The 13,377-nt window shown below is 46.3% G+C and overlaps 2 long non-coding RNA genes across 2 annotated transcripts; both read right to left on the reverse strand.

The window, feature by feature from the left end:
* Nucleotides 1-1,226: 1,226 nt before the first annotated feature.
* On the reverse strand, nucleotides 1,227-4,358 carry LOC306804604. Its single transcript, XR_013774947.1, has 3 exons — nucleotides 4,205-4,358; nucleotides 1,945-1,983; nucleotides 1,227-1,261 (listed from the first exon to the last, which is right to left on the reverse strand). It is a non-coding gene; the product is annotated as an uncharacterized lncRNA (long non-coding RNA).
* Nucleotides 4,359-5,638: 1,280 nt separating this feature from the next.
* On the reverse strand, nucleotides 5,639-12,476 carry LOC306804376. Its single transcript, XR_013774872.1, has 3 exons — nucleotides 9,245-12,476; nucleotides 8,608-8,897; nucleotides 5,639-5,728 (listed from the first exon to the last, which is right to left on the reverse strand). It is a non-coding gene; the product is annotated as an uncharacterized lncRNA (long non-coding RNA).
* Nucleotides 12,477-13,377: the final 901 nt, after the last annotated feature.

Genomic DNA, 13,377 nt, shown 5'->3' on the forward strand with positions numbered 1-13,377 from the left:
CTGAACACAAGGACCTCACACACACTGTGGTGTCCCCAGCTTATCTGTGCTGTATGGTCACAGCTGTGCTGGCCAAAGCTGTCACACCCTGCAGCAACCAGCCTCAGGCACAGCTCCCTGCAGGATCTGGTCACAGGATTCCTCCCCTGGGCATCTCTACAGGGATCCTCCTCTATCCAGGCCTGATGCAGGAGGCAAAGGTGCCAAAAAGAAAATTGCCACCTCTCCTAATCTTCCCCAACACATTCTCATTGCAGCATAAACCAGCAGGAAAATATCAAAGTGTGGAAGGTATTCATGGCAAACATCTGGGCATCTTGGACTTTTCTGAAACAGGAGACGTGGAAACTCAGGCAGGGCAACTCTTTCCTGTCTGAGGGGGCTTCAGAGCTCCTTAGGACCTGCTTTCTCCAAGCTGTCACCACAAAAAGCTGCCTGAGCAGTTTTCCTCCTTACCTGAAGGATCTGTGATTGGTGGCACTGATGGCTCAGGATCTGTTCCATTTGAAGTACTGTTATCTAATAAAGGGAAGAGAAGAGACATGTCAGCACAGCCTAGCAGTGTCTGTTCAGAAAGCCTTGGGGAATTCTGTGTTTATAGGACTAGTCCAGAGCAGGTAAGTGCATTGGATCCTTGTGGGGCTGAGCAGTCAAAGCCCTGAGCACCCTTGCCCAGCCTCTTGGCTCTCAGGGGCTCAGATGCCTGTGACATCTGATGTGTCCATGACTCCCTGGACCCCAATGGCAGCAAGTGAACACAAGGACCTCACACACACTGTGGTGTCCCCAGCTTATCTGTGCTGTATGGTCACAGCTGTGCTGGCCAAAGGTGTCACACCCTGCAGCAACCAGCCTCAGGCACAGCTCCCTGAAGGATCTGGTCACAGGATTCCTCCCCTGGGCATCTCTATAGGGACCCCTTCTATCCAGGTCTGATGCAGGAGGTGAAGGCATCAAGCACAGAAAGAGCAACCTCCTCCAATCTACCCCAACACATTCTCATTGCAGCATAAACCAGCAGGAACAGTCTGAAGAGTGGAAGGTATTCATGGCCATCATCCAGCCAGCTGTGTCTTTTCTGAAAGAAAAGCTGAGGAAACCCAGGCAGGGCAACTCCTTCCTATCTGAGGAAGCTTCAGAGATCCTTAGGACCATCTTTCTCCAAGCTGTCACCACAAACAGCTGCATGAGCAGTTTTGCTCCTTACCTGAAGGATCTGTGATTGGTGGCTCAGGATCTGTTCCATTTGAAGTACTGTTATCTGATGAAGGGAAGAGAAGAGACATGTCAGCACAGCCTAGCAGTGTCTGTTCAGAAAGTCTTGGAGAGTTCTGTGTTTATGGGACTAGTCCAGAGCAGGTAAGTGCATTGGATCCTTGTGGGGCTGAGCAGCCAAAGCCCTGAGCACCCTTGCCCAGCCTCTTGGCTCTCAGGGCTCAGATGCCTGTGACATCTGATGTGTCTATGACTCCCTGGACCCCAAATAGCACCAGTGGAAAACAAGGACCTCACACACACTATGGTGTCCCCAGCTTATCTGTGCTTTATGGCCAAGGCAGTGCTGGCCAAAGCTGTCACACAGCAGCAACCAGCCTCAGGCACAGCTCCCTGCAGGATCAGGTCACAGGATTCTCCTGGGCATCTCTACAGGGATCGTCCTCTATCCAGGCCTGATGCAGGAGGCAAAGGTGCCAAAAAGAAAATTGCCACCTCATCCAATCTTCCCCAACACATTCTCATTGCAGCATAAACCAGCAGGAAAATATCAAAGTGTGGAAGGTATTCATGGCAAACATCTGGGCATCTTGGACTTTTCTGAAACAGGAGACGTGGAAACTCAGGCAGGGCAACTCTTTCCTGTCTGAGGGGGCTTCAGAGCTCCTTAGGACCTTCTTTCTCCAAGCTGTCACCACAAAAAGCTGCCTGAGCAGTTTTGCTCCTTACCTGAAGGACTTATACTTGGTGTCACTGATGGCTCAGGATCTGTTCCATTTGAAGTACTGTTATCTGATGAAGGGAAGAGAAGAGACATGTCAATCACAGCCTAGCAGTGTCTGTTCAGAAAGCCTTGGGGAATTCTGTGTTTATAGGACTAGTCCAGAGCAGGTAAGTGCATTGGATCCTTGTAGGGCTGAGGAGTCAAAGCCCTGAGCACCCTTGCCCAGCCTCTTGGCTCTCAGGGCTCAGATGCCTGTGACATCTGATGTGTCCTTGTCTCCCTGGACCCCAATGTCAGCAACTGAGCACAAGGACCTCACACACACTGTGGTGTCCCCAGCTTATCTGTGCTGTATGGTCACAGCTGTGCTGGCCAAAGGTGTCACACCCTGCAGCAACCAGCCTCAGGCACAGCTCCCTGAAGGATCTGGTCACAGGATTCCTCCCCTGGACATCTCTACAGGGATCCTCCTCTATCCAGGTCTGATGCAGGAGGTGAAGGCATCAAGCACAAAAAGAGCAACCTCCTTCAATCTACCCCAACACATTCTCAATAAATCAGCATAAATCAGCAGGAACAGTCTGAAGAGTGGAAGGTATTCATGGCCATCATCCAGCCAGCTGTGTCTTTTCTGAAAGAAAAGCTGAGGAAACCCAGGCAGGGCAACTCCTTCCTATCTGAGGAAGCTTCAGAGCTCCTTAGGACCTGCTTTCTCCAAGCTGTCACCACAAAAAGCTGCATGAGCAGTTTTGCTCCTTACCTGAAGGATCTGTGATTGGTGGCACTGATGGCTCAGGATCTGTTCCATTTGAAGTACTGTTATCTAATGAAGGGAAGAGAAGAGACATGTCATCACAGCCTAGAAGTGTCTGTTCAGAAAGCCTTGGGGAATTCTGTGTTTATAGGACTAGTCCAGAGCAGGTAAGTGCATTGGATCCTTGTGGGGCTGAGCAGCCAAAGCCCTGAGCACCCTTGCCCAGCCTCTTGGCTCTCAGGGCTCAGATGCCTGTAACATCTGATGTGTCCATGACTCCCTGGACCCCAAATAGCACCAGTTGAACACAAGGACCTCACACACACTGTGATGTCCCCAGCTTATCTGTGCTGTATGGTCACAGCTGTGCTGGCCAAAGCTGTCACACCCTGCAGCAACCAGCCTCAGGCACAGCTCCCTGCAGGATCAGGTCACAGGATTCCTCCCCTGGGCATCTCTACAGGGATCCCTTCTATCCAGGCTTGATGCAGGAGGCAAAGGCATCAAGCACAGAAAGAGCAACCTCCTCCAATATACCCCAACACATTCTCAATAAATCAGCATAAATCAGCAGGAACAGTCTGAAGAGTGGAAGGTATTCATGGCCATCATCCAGCCAGCTGTGTCTTTTCTGAAAGAAAAGCTGAGGAAACCCAGGCAGGGCAACTCCTTCCTATCTGAGGAAGCTTCAGAGATCCTTAGGACCTTCTTTCTCCAAGCTGTCACCACAAAAAGCTGCGTGAGCAGTTTTGCTCCTTACCTGAAGGATCTGTGATTGCTGGCACTGATGGCTCAGGATCTGTTCCATTTGAAGTACTGTTATCTAATGAAGGGAAGAGAAGAGACATGTCATCACAGCCTAGAAGAGTCTGTTCAGAAAGCCTTGGGGAATTCTGTGTTTATAGGACTAGTCCAGAGCAGGTAAGTGTATTGGATCCTTGTGGGGCTGAGCAGTCAAAGCCCTGAGCACCCTTGCCCAGCCTCTTGGCTCTCAGGGCTCAGATGCCTGTGACATCTGATGTGTCTATGACTCCCTGGACCCCAAATAGCACCAGTTGAACACAAGGACCTCACACACACTGTGGTGTCCCCAGCTTATCTGTGCTGTATGGTCACAGCTGTGCTGGCCAAAGGTGTCACACCCTGCAGCAACCAGCCTCAGGCACAGCTCCCTGCAGGATCAGATCACAGGATTCCTCCCCTGGGCATCTCTACAGGGATCGTCCTCTATCCAGGTCTGATGCAGGAGGTGAAGACGGCCTACAGAAAATTGCCACCTCTCCTAATCTTCCCCAACACATTCTCATTGCAGTAAAAACCAGCAGGAAAATATCAAAGTGTGGAAGGTATTCATGGCAAACATCTGGGCATCTTGGACTTTTCTGAAACAGGAGATGTGGAAACTCAGGCAGGGCAACTCTTTCCTGTCTGAGGGGGCCTCAGAGCTCCTTAGGACCTTCTTTCTCCAAGCTGTCAGCACAAAAAGCTGCCTGAGCAGTTTTGCTCCTTACCTGAAGGACTTGTACTTGGTGTCACTGATGGCTCAGGACCTGTTCCATTTGAAGTACTGTTATCTGATGAAGGGAAGAGAAGAGACATGTCATCACAGCCTAGCAGTGTCTGTTCAGAAAGCCTTGGGGAATTCTGTGTTTATAGGACTAGTCCAGAGCAGGTAAGTGCATTGGATCCTTGTGGGGCTGAGGAGTCAAAGCCCTGAGCACCCTTGCCCAGCCTCTTGGCTCTCAGGGCTCAGATGCCTGTGACATCTGATGTGTCCATGACTCCCTGGACCCCAAATAGCACCAGTTGGACACATGGACCTCACACACACTGTGATGTCCCCAGCTTATCTGTGCTGTATGGCCAAGGCAGTGCTGGCCAAAGCTGTCACACCCTGCAGCAACCAGCCTCAGGCACAGCTCCCTGCAGGATCAGGTCACAGGATTCCTCCCCTGGGCATCTCTAAAGGGACGCCTTCTATCCAGGCAAGATGTAGGAGGCAAAGGCATAAAGCACAAAAAGAGCAACCTCCTCCAATCTACCCCAACATATTCTCATTGCAGCATAAACCAGCAGGAAAATATCAAAGTGTGGAAGGTATTCATGGCCAACATCTGGGCATCTTGGACTTTTCTGAAAGAGGAGATGTGGAAACTCAGGCAGGGCAATTCCTTCCTATCTGAGGGGGCTTCAGAGTTGCCTGGGACCTCCTTATTCCAAGCTGTCACCACAAAAAGCTGCCTGAGCACTTTTGCTCCTCACCTGAAGGATCTGTGATTGGTGGCACTGGTGGGTCAGGATCTGTTCCATTTGAAGTACTGTTATCTGATGAAGGGAAGAGAAGAGACATGTCATCACAGCCTAGCAGTGTCTGTTCAGAAAGCCTTGGGGAATTCTGTGTTTATAGGACTAGTCCAGAGCAGGTAAGTGCATTGGATCCTTGTGGGGCTGAGCAGTCAAAGCCCTGAGCACCCTTGCCCAGCCTCTTGGCTCTCAGGGGCTCAGATGCCTGTGACATCTGATGTGTCCTTGTCTCCCTGGACCCCAATGGCAGCAAGTGAACACAAGGACCTCACACACACTGTGGTGTCCCCAGCTTATCTGTGCTTTATGGCCAAGGCACTGCTGGCCAAAGGTGTCACACCCTGCAGCAACCAGCCTCAGGCACAGCTTCCTGCAGGATCTGGTCACAGGATTCCTCCCCTGGGCATCTCTACAGGGATCCTCCTCTATCCAGGCCTGATGCAGGAGGCAAAGGTGCCAAACACAAAATTGCCACCTCTTCTAATCTTCCCCAATCCTTCCCCCTCACTGCAGAGACCAGCAGGGAAACAGGGATTTGCAGAGGATACTCACAACCTTGATCTCCACCCCTTTCTCTCCCCTGTCAGTGGAACTTGGGGTAGACTCTGTGAGGCTTCAGATCTCCCTGGGTCTCTTCCCAGAAGGGGCTGCCTGTGGGCTTTGCTCCTTACCTGTAGCTATTGAGGTTGGTGGCAATGTTCTTTTGCCAATGGTCTCTTGAGAAGCACTTTCTGGTAAAGGGAAAAGAAGACAGAGGGCAGCACTCTTTGCATTCCAGACAATTTATGAGCAGGTAAGCTGGTTGGGGGGGGGGCAATCGACACACACCTGTGTGTGGCTGAGCAGCCACACCTCTGGGTACCCTTACATTATCCTTTTTTCTGCCCCCACGACTTGTGTGCCATTGGTGTTATTATTCTCTCACACCCTGCACTTGGACTCTTCCTTACCAGTAGCAGGTTTGTACTCTGCCTGCCTTTCTCCTCCAGGCAACTAATGCTGAGTTGTAGGCTCAACATACATTTCTCCTTACAGCACTGGCTGTCAGAGCAGGATCTGAGGCATCCCATCCATGGGCACACAGCCTCTGCACCAGATGGGATGAGGGTCTCCTCCCATCCATGAGACCCTCTGAGCTCCAGGCTCAGCATTACTGGAGCATCCATTGAAGTTCCATCTATCCTCTTCTGGAGCAGTGGAATAATGAGGGTCTTTGCTAACTCCTGTGCTGTGACAGATTCATGTGGGCATTGACAGCATGCTGTTTCTGTTCCAGGAATGCTTCTGCTAGATCATCAGCAGCAGTATCTAGACTCTTTTTCCCTGGACTACACGTCTATGCATTTCTGCCAGTATATATTATTTCTTTTTCTATTCCTTCCCTGCCATCATTATTTCTCAATAAAGGAAACCTGGCTGATACCAGCTAATTGGTGAAAGTAATTCCTCATACTTTGTTTTCAGCCTTTGTTATTGCTTTTACTCCTACAAAATATGTCAGTTATTTAAAGTTGTTTGGTTTTGCTTCGATTAACCTGTGTTATTCTCAGTTCTTGATATAAAGAATGAGTTCAGGTTTTGAGGGGTTTGTTGTTTGTTTGTTTTGTTTTTCCTAGTTGTAAGGACAAATTATAAAGCAGCCTCGCTGATAAATGTCTGATACTGACAAATGACCAGTTTGGATCATGTAATCTAACTTTAATCTTGATTAGTTTAGTATAATTATTAATTAATCATTTATATATATAGAATATAAACTTATTTATTGTCAGTGAATGCTGCTGCAATCATAATTTTATCTAAAGCATTAAAAGCATGCAGCTGAAAGACTAATGTATTTGTGGCTAAGATCCATGTCACCATAACACTGTGCACATCTCAGCAGACATTTGAAAATAGACCCCACTTTTCTAGAGTTTTATAGGGCTTTGAAAATCAAAAGTGAGGAAAATCTTTTATGTTTTTTTCTGATGGTCAATATATCTCACATAGAAAAGGCACATGCAAAAGACAAGTCATCCATTAGCCTCCTCTAGGTGAAGGGGAAATATGAGCAATTGTGCCAGTTCCCTGCCAAGTCTGCTTTCACTGGTCACTAAGTTCCATAAATGGCATTATTTGTTCCCCAGTTAGTGTAAATAGATATTTTCTTATAACTGTGAAAATATGAATGTCTGGTGGTCACAGGCAATGGATGTCAGAACAACAACCTGTTACAGAGCTAGTGCTTTTTAAACAAATGTTAGAGCTGGGAGGCTCTGTCTTACCATTGTCCAGGAGGGAATACCCTTTGGACCCAGGAAGAACAGCATCCATGGTGCCAGCAGAGTGCATGAGCTGCAATTGAGCCTTGTGGGAGGGCTTGACAGAGGTGACTTGAGCAAAGGTGGCTAATTTATGGCTCTGTGTGCCTAGACCTAACCTTGTATGTATGGAAACAGGCTGTGTTAATGGGTTTGGGCATTACCACCGTGATAAAGAAATGGATGTTACAATCAAGGCTGTACAATAACAAAGACATCTGGCTGCTGAGCAGGGCAGGGCCTTTGCCAGTACTATTCAATTGGATACATCCTGCAAAGCTTTTACAATATTTGCTTAGAATGAAATGGTTTCTGGGCAGATCTATCTTGATGCAAAGTCTGATCAAGTGAAATACAGGTATTGCTTTCAGTAAGTCTTGGCATAAGATTTTTCACATCTTGCTGTTACCTACAAGCCTCCAATCAGAAAACCAACCAACTGACAATCTTGAAGACTTCTATGCTTATGATTTACAGCTGAAAATGGGTCTGTAGCACACTGTGGATGTTGCTGGAAATACATCTGTTCATTCACAGTAGTCAACAGAGACCCACAACTATCTGCCACCAGTTGCAAGCTTAACAGGTCTTAATTCGGCTGATATCTCTGCAATTTTATCTTTGTATTAGCTAGGAGTTCCTGTCCTCTCACAGCTTCAAGTTGCTAGAAAACTCTTCATATAGATGCTTTACTTCTTCTAATGTCTTCACCTCCTCATATCTCTCACTGAGTATCAGGAAAAGGCAAGTTTGGCTGAAGGCTCCAGCCCACAATTTCCAACCGGCACAATGCCAGAAAAATGTATGAAGTGGCTTAAGAATGACACCTGTAGTTTGAACAGACTACAGTGCAACCCTCTTGAAAGCTGGTGGTTATGTTTCCATTAATTTATTTCAACAGGAAGGAACAAAAGCTCTGTGAGCCAGCTCAGGGCAAGCTGCTTTCCAGACTGGTTGGTTAAGGAGCCTCTGGCCAAAAAAGTACTGGGCTGGAACAGTTGCACCTTTTGTTATGACTGTAACAGGGCTTGAATTACCTGGGTATAGTATAAAAGTCCTGAAAACTGCTCTTGGAATAGGCTTAATTAGGTTAATCATAAGCACCAGTGATTTTCCATTGTTCTGTTAACAAGGAAAGCCATTGGCTTGCAGTGACATCTTTCATCATTAATTAATCAAAATCTAGACATGCCGAATTGTGTATCACAACTGGCTTCTCAACAGCTGCTGAAAGCACTAGAAAATCCATTCACTGCCACACAATAGCTGCCTTGATAAATCACAAAACAGAAGATAGTGGCTCTTACCTTTCAAAAGGCTCAACACCAGGCCGAGCCACACAGTGAGGAGCACAGAGCGTCTCATTGCCATTCCTGCTGCTGCTGCCACTTGCTGCTAAACCTAAGAGAAAGTGCCTTTCTCTTCTGGTGTCAGCTCATTTAAGGTCCCAGCCACAGGTAGAGAGCTCAGCCCTGAGCTGACGTCATGGTGGCAAGTGGCAAATGATAAATTCAAGCGGTGTTTTCCTTCCTCCTCAGGCTGGGAGGAGATTTCTGGACCTGCCGCGTTCTTTCTCTAAGTCATAAATATCTGAGATCTGTTGACACAAGGGATTTACTGCTAAAAAAGCTGACATGGGAACTGACAGTGCACCAGCTATCCCCTGCCAGCTTTCCATACCAACACCTTCCGTGCAAATCAAATGAAGAGTGCAGTATAATCTGTTCTAAAAGTGGAAGAAGTGACCCCATCCCCAGACAAGCTAATTATGCACTTGGAAAAAGAGTACCTGGGATCCACATACTCACTTCCCTTCCAATAAATTACCAGTACAAACAAGCTTCATTCCTCAAACTCCAATTATTTTTTTCTTATAAACAAAATCTTATGCTAACACACTTCTTACTGTTTAACAGATTAAAAAGAAACAGAAAACACCTGCACCTTTGACATCAAAGAAACAGGACTGATGGCCCTTCTGGCAGTGATCATGGGTGTTTTGTTTGCTGCCCTCATGTGTGTTGCAGGCTCACAAAAGTGATGGGGAAGAGGAGGAGGAGGCAGGACAGCCAGCAGGTGGTTTTGTCTGTATCTGAGTAGCAGCCTCCCTTTCTTGAGAGGAAGAGTATTCCTGCCAGGGAGACATTTGTAACCAGGGATGGTCAGGCTAGAGCACAAGTCCTGCAATGGATCAAGGAATAAAAAGCCTAGAAAGCCGTGAAGCAGGTAACACTGCTGTGATGTGAGGAAAACAGGTTGGAGACTGAGACTTTTTAACATTGAATTCCAGGAAGCTTCTGAAATGGCCAGTGAGAGACCAAGATGAGAAAAAAGGTCTCTGTGGGCAGGATTTGGTTATCCCAAAGTCTCTTACTTTTAGCTGCCTCCCTTCCCCAAGTTCTCCAAGTGTTTATTCTGCTTTGTGCCCCAGTGAAATGCACTGCTTCAGATCAGCTAGGCCAGGTCAGTGATGTCCAGTTCCTTCTTTTCAGGCAAAGGTGTAATTTCTCTCATTTTGAAGGTCTGAGTGACTGTATCCTGCCACAACTGCCAGTAAAGCCTTTCTCTGAAGCAAACACAGGTTATGCCATCATTATCAGAAAAAAGAAGGATAAACAACCCATCAGTGTATCCCCTGCAATGCCACTTCTAATGGTTATGGAGCTGGTCTCCTCTGCCAGCCCCACTGCCAGCAACACAGCAGGTCACGAACACACTTCTGAATGCCAAGTAACAGCTCAGTGTGGTAAATGCCTCTCCCTTCATCTGCTTTTGTTTAATCTTCTGTTTTAAGAACAAGAAATGCAGTCTTGGGTAATCTCCTATATTGAGAGGGTGTATCTCCTTGAGTGAAGGAGGGCGAGAGAGAGCAGAGTATTACTCAAGTCATTCCTGAGCTTAGAGCTGTCTTAAACTTTTAACTTGCACTGAACCAGGAAACTCTGCTGGCTTACAGACAGCAAAAATGGTTGTGTGCCTCTCTGCTGGCACAAGGAATGAGTGGCCTTGTCTCTCTGCAAACCTGCTCAGGATGCTGAGCCTGAAATGGGGATGGGGGGTTTGCCTGTGCCTTTGTATCTCTGTCCCTGAAGTCCCTCCAGTGCAACCTGCTCCCCACACCTGCCCCCAGTCCCCACAGTGACCCCCTGGGACCCCCCCTCTCCCCCTGTCTGCTCCTTCAGACCATGCTGGATTCAGCTTCTGCCCTGCTGCTGCTCCCTCCCATGCACACTGCCCATCACAGACCCCTCAATTCCTCCAGGCCCCTCCTTAAAACTGCTCTGCCAGGAAGTTGATAGAATAAGAGAAGGAAATGCCTGGGAAACGTTTGTCCCCAGTGTGCCTCCCTGCTTGGCCAGTGTCCAGCCTCCACCTCAGTCACCAACCTCCCAGCTTCAGGGGATGTCCAAAACTAATCCCAAAGTCTTGTTAGAATAACATGTTTCAGTGCTGTGAGCCCAAGACCCCAGCAGGTTCTTCAGGCAGGAATGGGTGTGCAGAGGAGGACAAACCTGGCTCTTGGAGAGTGGCAGAGCTGTATGTCACCCACCCTCTGGCAATGTCCATCTCCCAGACTTACACTCTTCAGTCTTCATGATAGTCTGATTTTCCAGTGCTGCCTCAAGGTGCAGCTAGATTAATCCAGCTCTAAAATCTCCCTGTTGGCTGTGAAGCAAGTGTGTGGGACCAAAAGGGTTTCTCAGGGCACTATTGAAAATGAGAGCCAGGTCTTCACCAGGGGTAAATGGTGCAGCTTTTCTGCCTACACTGGAGACCCCTGGTCAAGTGTGCAGTCCTCCACATTAGAGCAGTTCTGTACAGTGTATGCACATCAGGAGCTGCTGTATTAGCTGTATTTTTGAACTTTACTACCATTCCTACCTGTTTATGTTTATTACAATCACATTGGCAGTGTGAGTAATTTGCAAAGCAAAAGGCCCCAGGTCCTCCTGGAAATAATGCACTGAACAGATAGACATTTCACAGACTAGAAGTTTTCATCTCTGCCTTCCCTTCCCTGTCCATTTTGTGACACATCAGTGGTCACACTCCAGGAAGGAGGGTGACAGGCTATATGTGCCCCATTGCTTAGTGATTTGTAGGGAAATTAGTTACAGAGGTAGGGTGGTTTAGGAGAACAGACAGAGAATTAACAAAATAGAAGAACTGATACCAGTGAAATAGCAGCTGTGCTGCACCCACTAATTAAGTCATTAAATGCACGTCTAGACAATAAAAAGTTGACTTAGTCCAGACAGACTCACACAGCCACAGCAGTTGTGTTATCCTGTAAGGAACTACAGAGAAACTCTGCCAAAATAACTCAATAACTTTCCAGAGGCTGTAAAATCAAACTATTGTGTGTCAAAACTCAGATATGACAATCAAGAACACTGAACAATTATTATGGAATAAAAAATACGCCATGTTTAGTAACAGTAGCTGCTCTATTGTCAATACTTTTTTATGGCAGGAAAATAAAATACTAAAGGTAAAGGGCCTTATCTATCTATCTATTAGAAAGGATATGTAATCAAGATGCAAACATGCTGTCAGAAGACATACAGTAGGAAAAATTCTCTTTTACAGTTCTTTATGTGCATTAGCTCAATATTTTTTTCATGCACATTTTTAATCCTTTTCCTTACTACATTTCTATGCATTTTGTTATTTCATGTAAATTTGGTTCGTTCACTATATATGACATATATAAGTAGAAATGCATGTTTTAATTAGCTAAAAATTAAAAAAAAAAAAAAAAACAAACCTTCAGAAATCTAAATCAAAGATTAAGATAGGGATACAGATTCACATATAATCAGGGGAAGCAGATGCTCTTTAACTTATTTTCAGGTGGTTCCCAAGAGTCTGAGGGCACACACTATGGATGCATCCAGTGCTCTCAGAGACACTGGCATGAAAATCTGAAGTGGGCAGGGCTGTTAAATCATGTGCTTGTCCATAATCTCAAAGATCTTTTACACAGTCCCACAGAAATGTTGTGACCTGTGGTTTTACACTGTCAATTTCTAAAAAGATACCAGTATCACACAGAAAGTAGATTAACATGAAATGAGCAATCTCTTACCATGGGGTGAGCTGCTCTGTGTGGATGTGTCTCTCTTTTCATGGCTACTGGGGGAGCCAGGTGGTGTGTTCAAACTGGCCACCCAACTTTTCATAGAACAGATGAATCCCACCTTAGTCCCATCAGGTTGCTGTCACAGTTGTACAGCTCTGGAGCAACACAGGAAAAAATTGCCCCAGATGAACCTACCTGCCATTGCTGCAGATGCCCTTCCACATCATGCCTCTTGTCAGCAGCCTGAGCTGGACCTGCTGTCTGTCTGGATTCAGGTGCCCTCCTTCCTCTGAGAGACATTCAGCTGGGTATTCTTCACTGTCCCTGGTGGTTTTTACTGGGACAGGACTGATCTCATGGTGGCCAGGTCCAGTCCTTTGCCCTTGCAAACAGCCCTGCTGCACCTGCCTCTCCTGAGGTTTTCCTCCCCTCCAGCACTCACACATGTAAACACACAACGTCACCAGTTTCAGCAAAAATTAAACTGAGGAAAAATTAAAATTAAACTGAGTTGCTTGGTGGCACCAAGATAAATGTATCAGAACACCATTTGTATTTCAGCTGAGCAGAATTTTGTTTGGCACAACTAACAGAACATACCCATTTCCTCTTTGCTTTTCAATTAATTATTCGATCAGGAAGAACCATCAGAAGAACAAAAGCAAATTATTTTCTGTGCAATTTCTTATTTTCTGGATTAGATGTATAATAATAATAAAAACCACCTAAAAATTACATAGGTTTCCCTTTACAGGCAAAGCTAAAGACAATAAAAAAGCAGGGACATAGTAATATTCATTGTTTTATTGTATCCTTTTATGATACTGACTATAACGCCAGAATTAATAATATTGGATGCAGGTATAAAAATAATCCAATCCTTAAAAATTATATTTTGCTACTACAGTTCTGCATAATTAGTGGAGACTGAAAATATAATACAACTTTAAATAATACTGGTTTGGAAAATGTCCTCAGAACCCCAGAGACTTGG

This window comes from Erithacus rubecula (assembly GCF_903797595.1).
Source record: "Erithacus rubecula genome assembly, chromosome: 8".
NCBI classification, from domain to species: Eukaryota; Metazoa; Chordata; class Aves; order Passeriformes; family Muscicapidae; genus Erithacus; species Erithacus rubecula.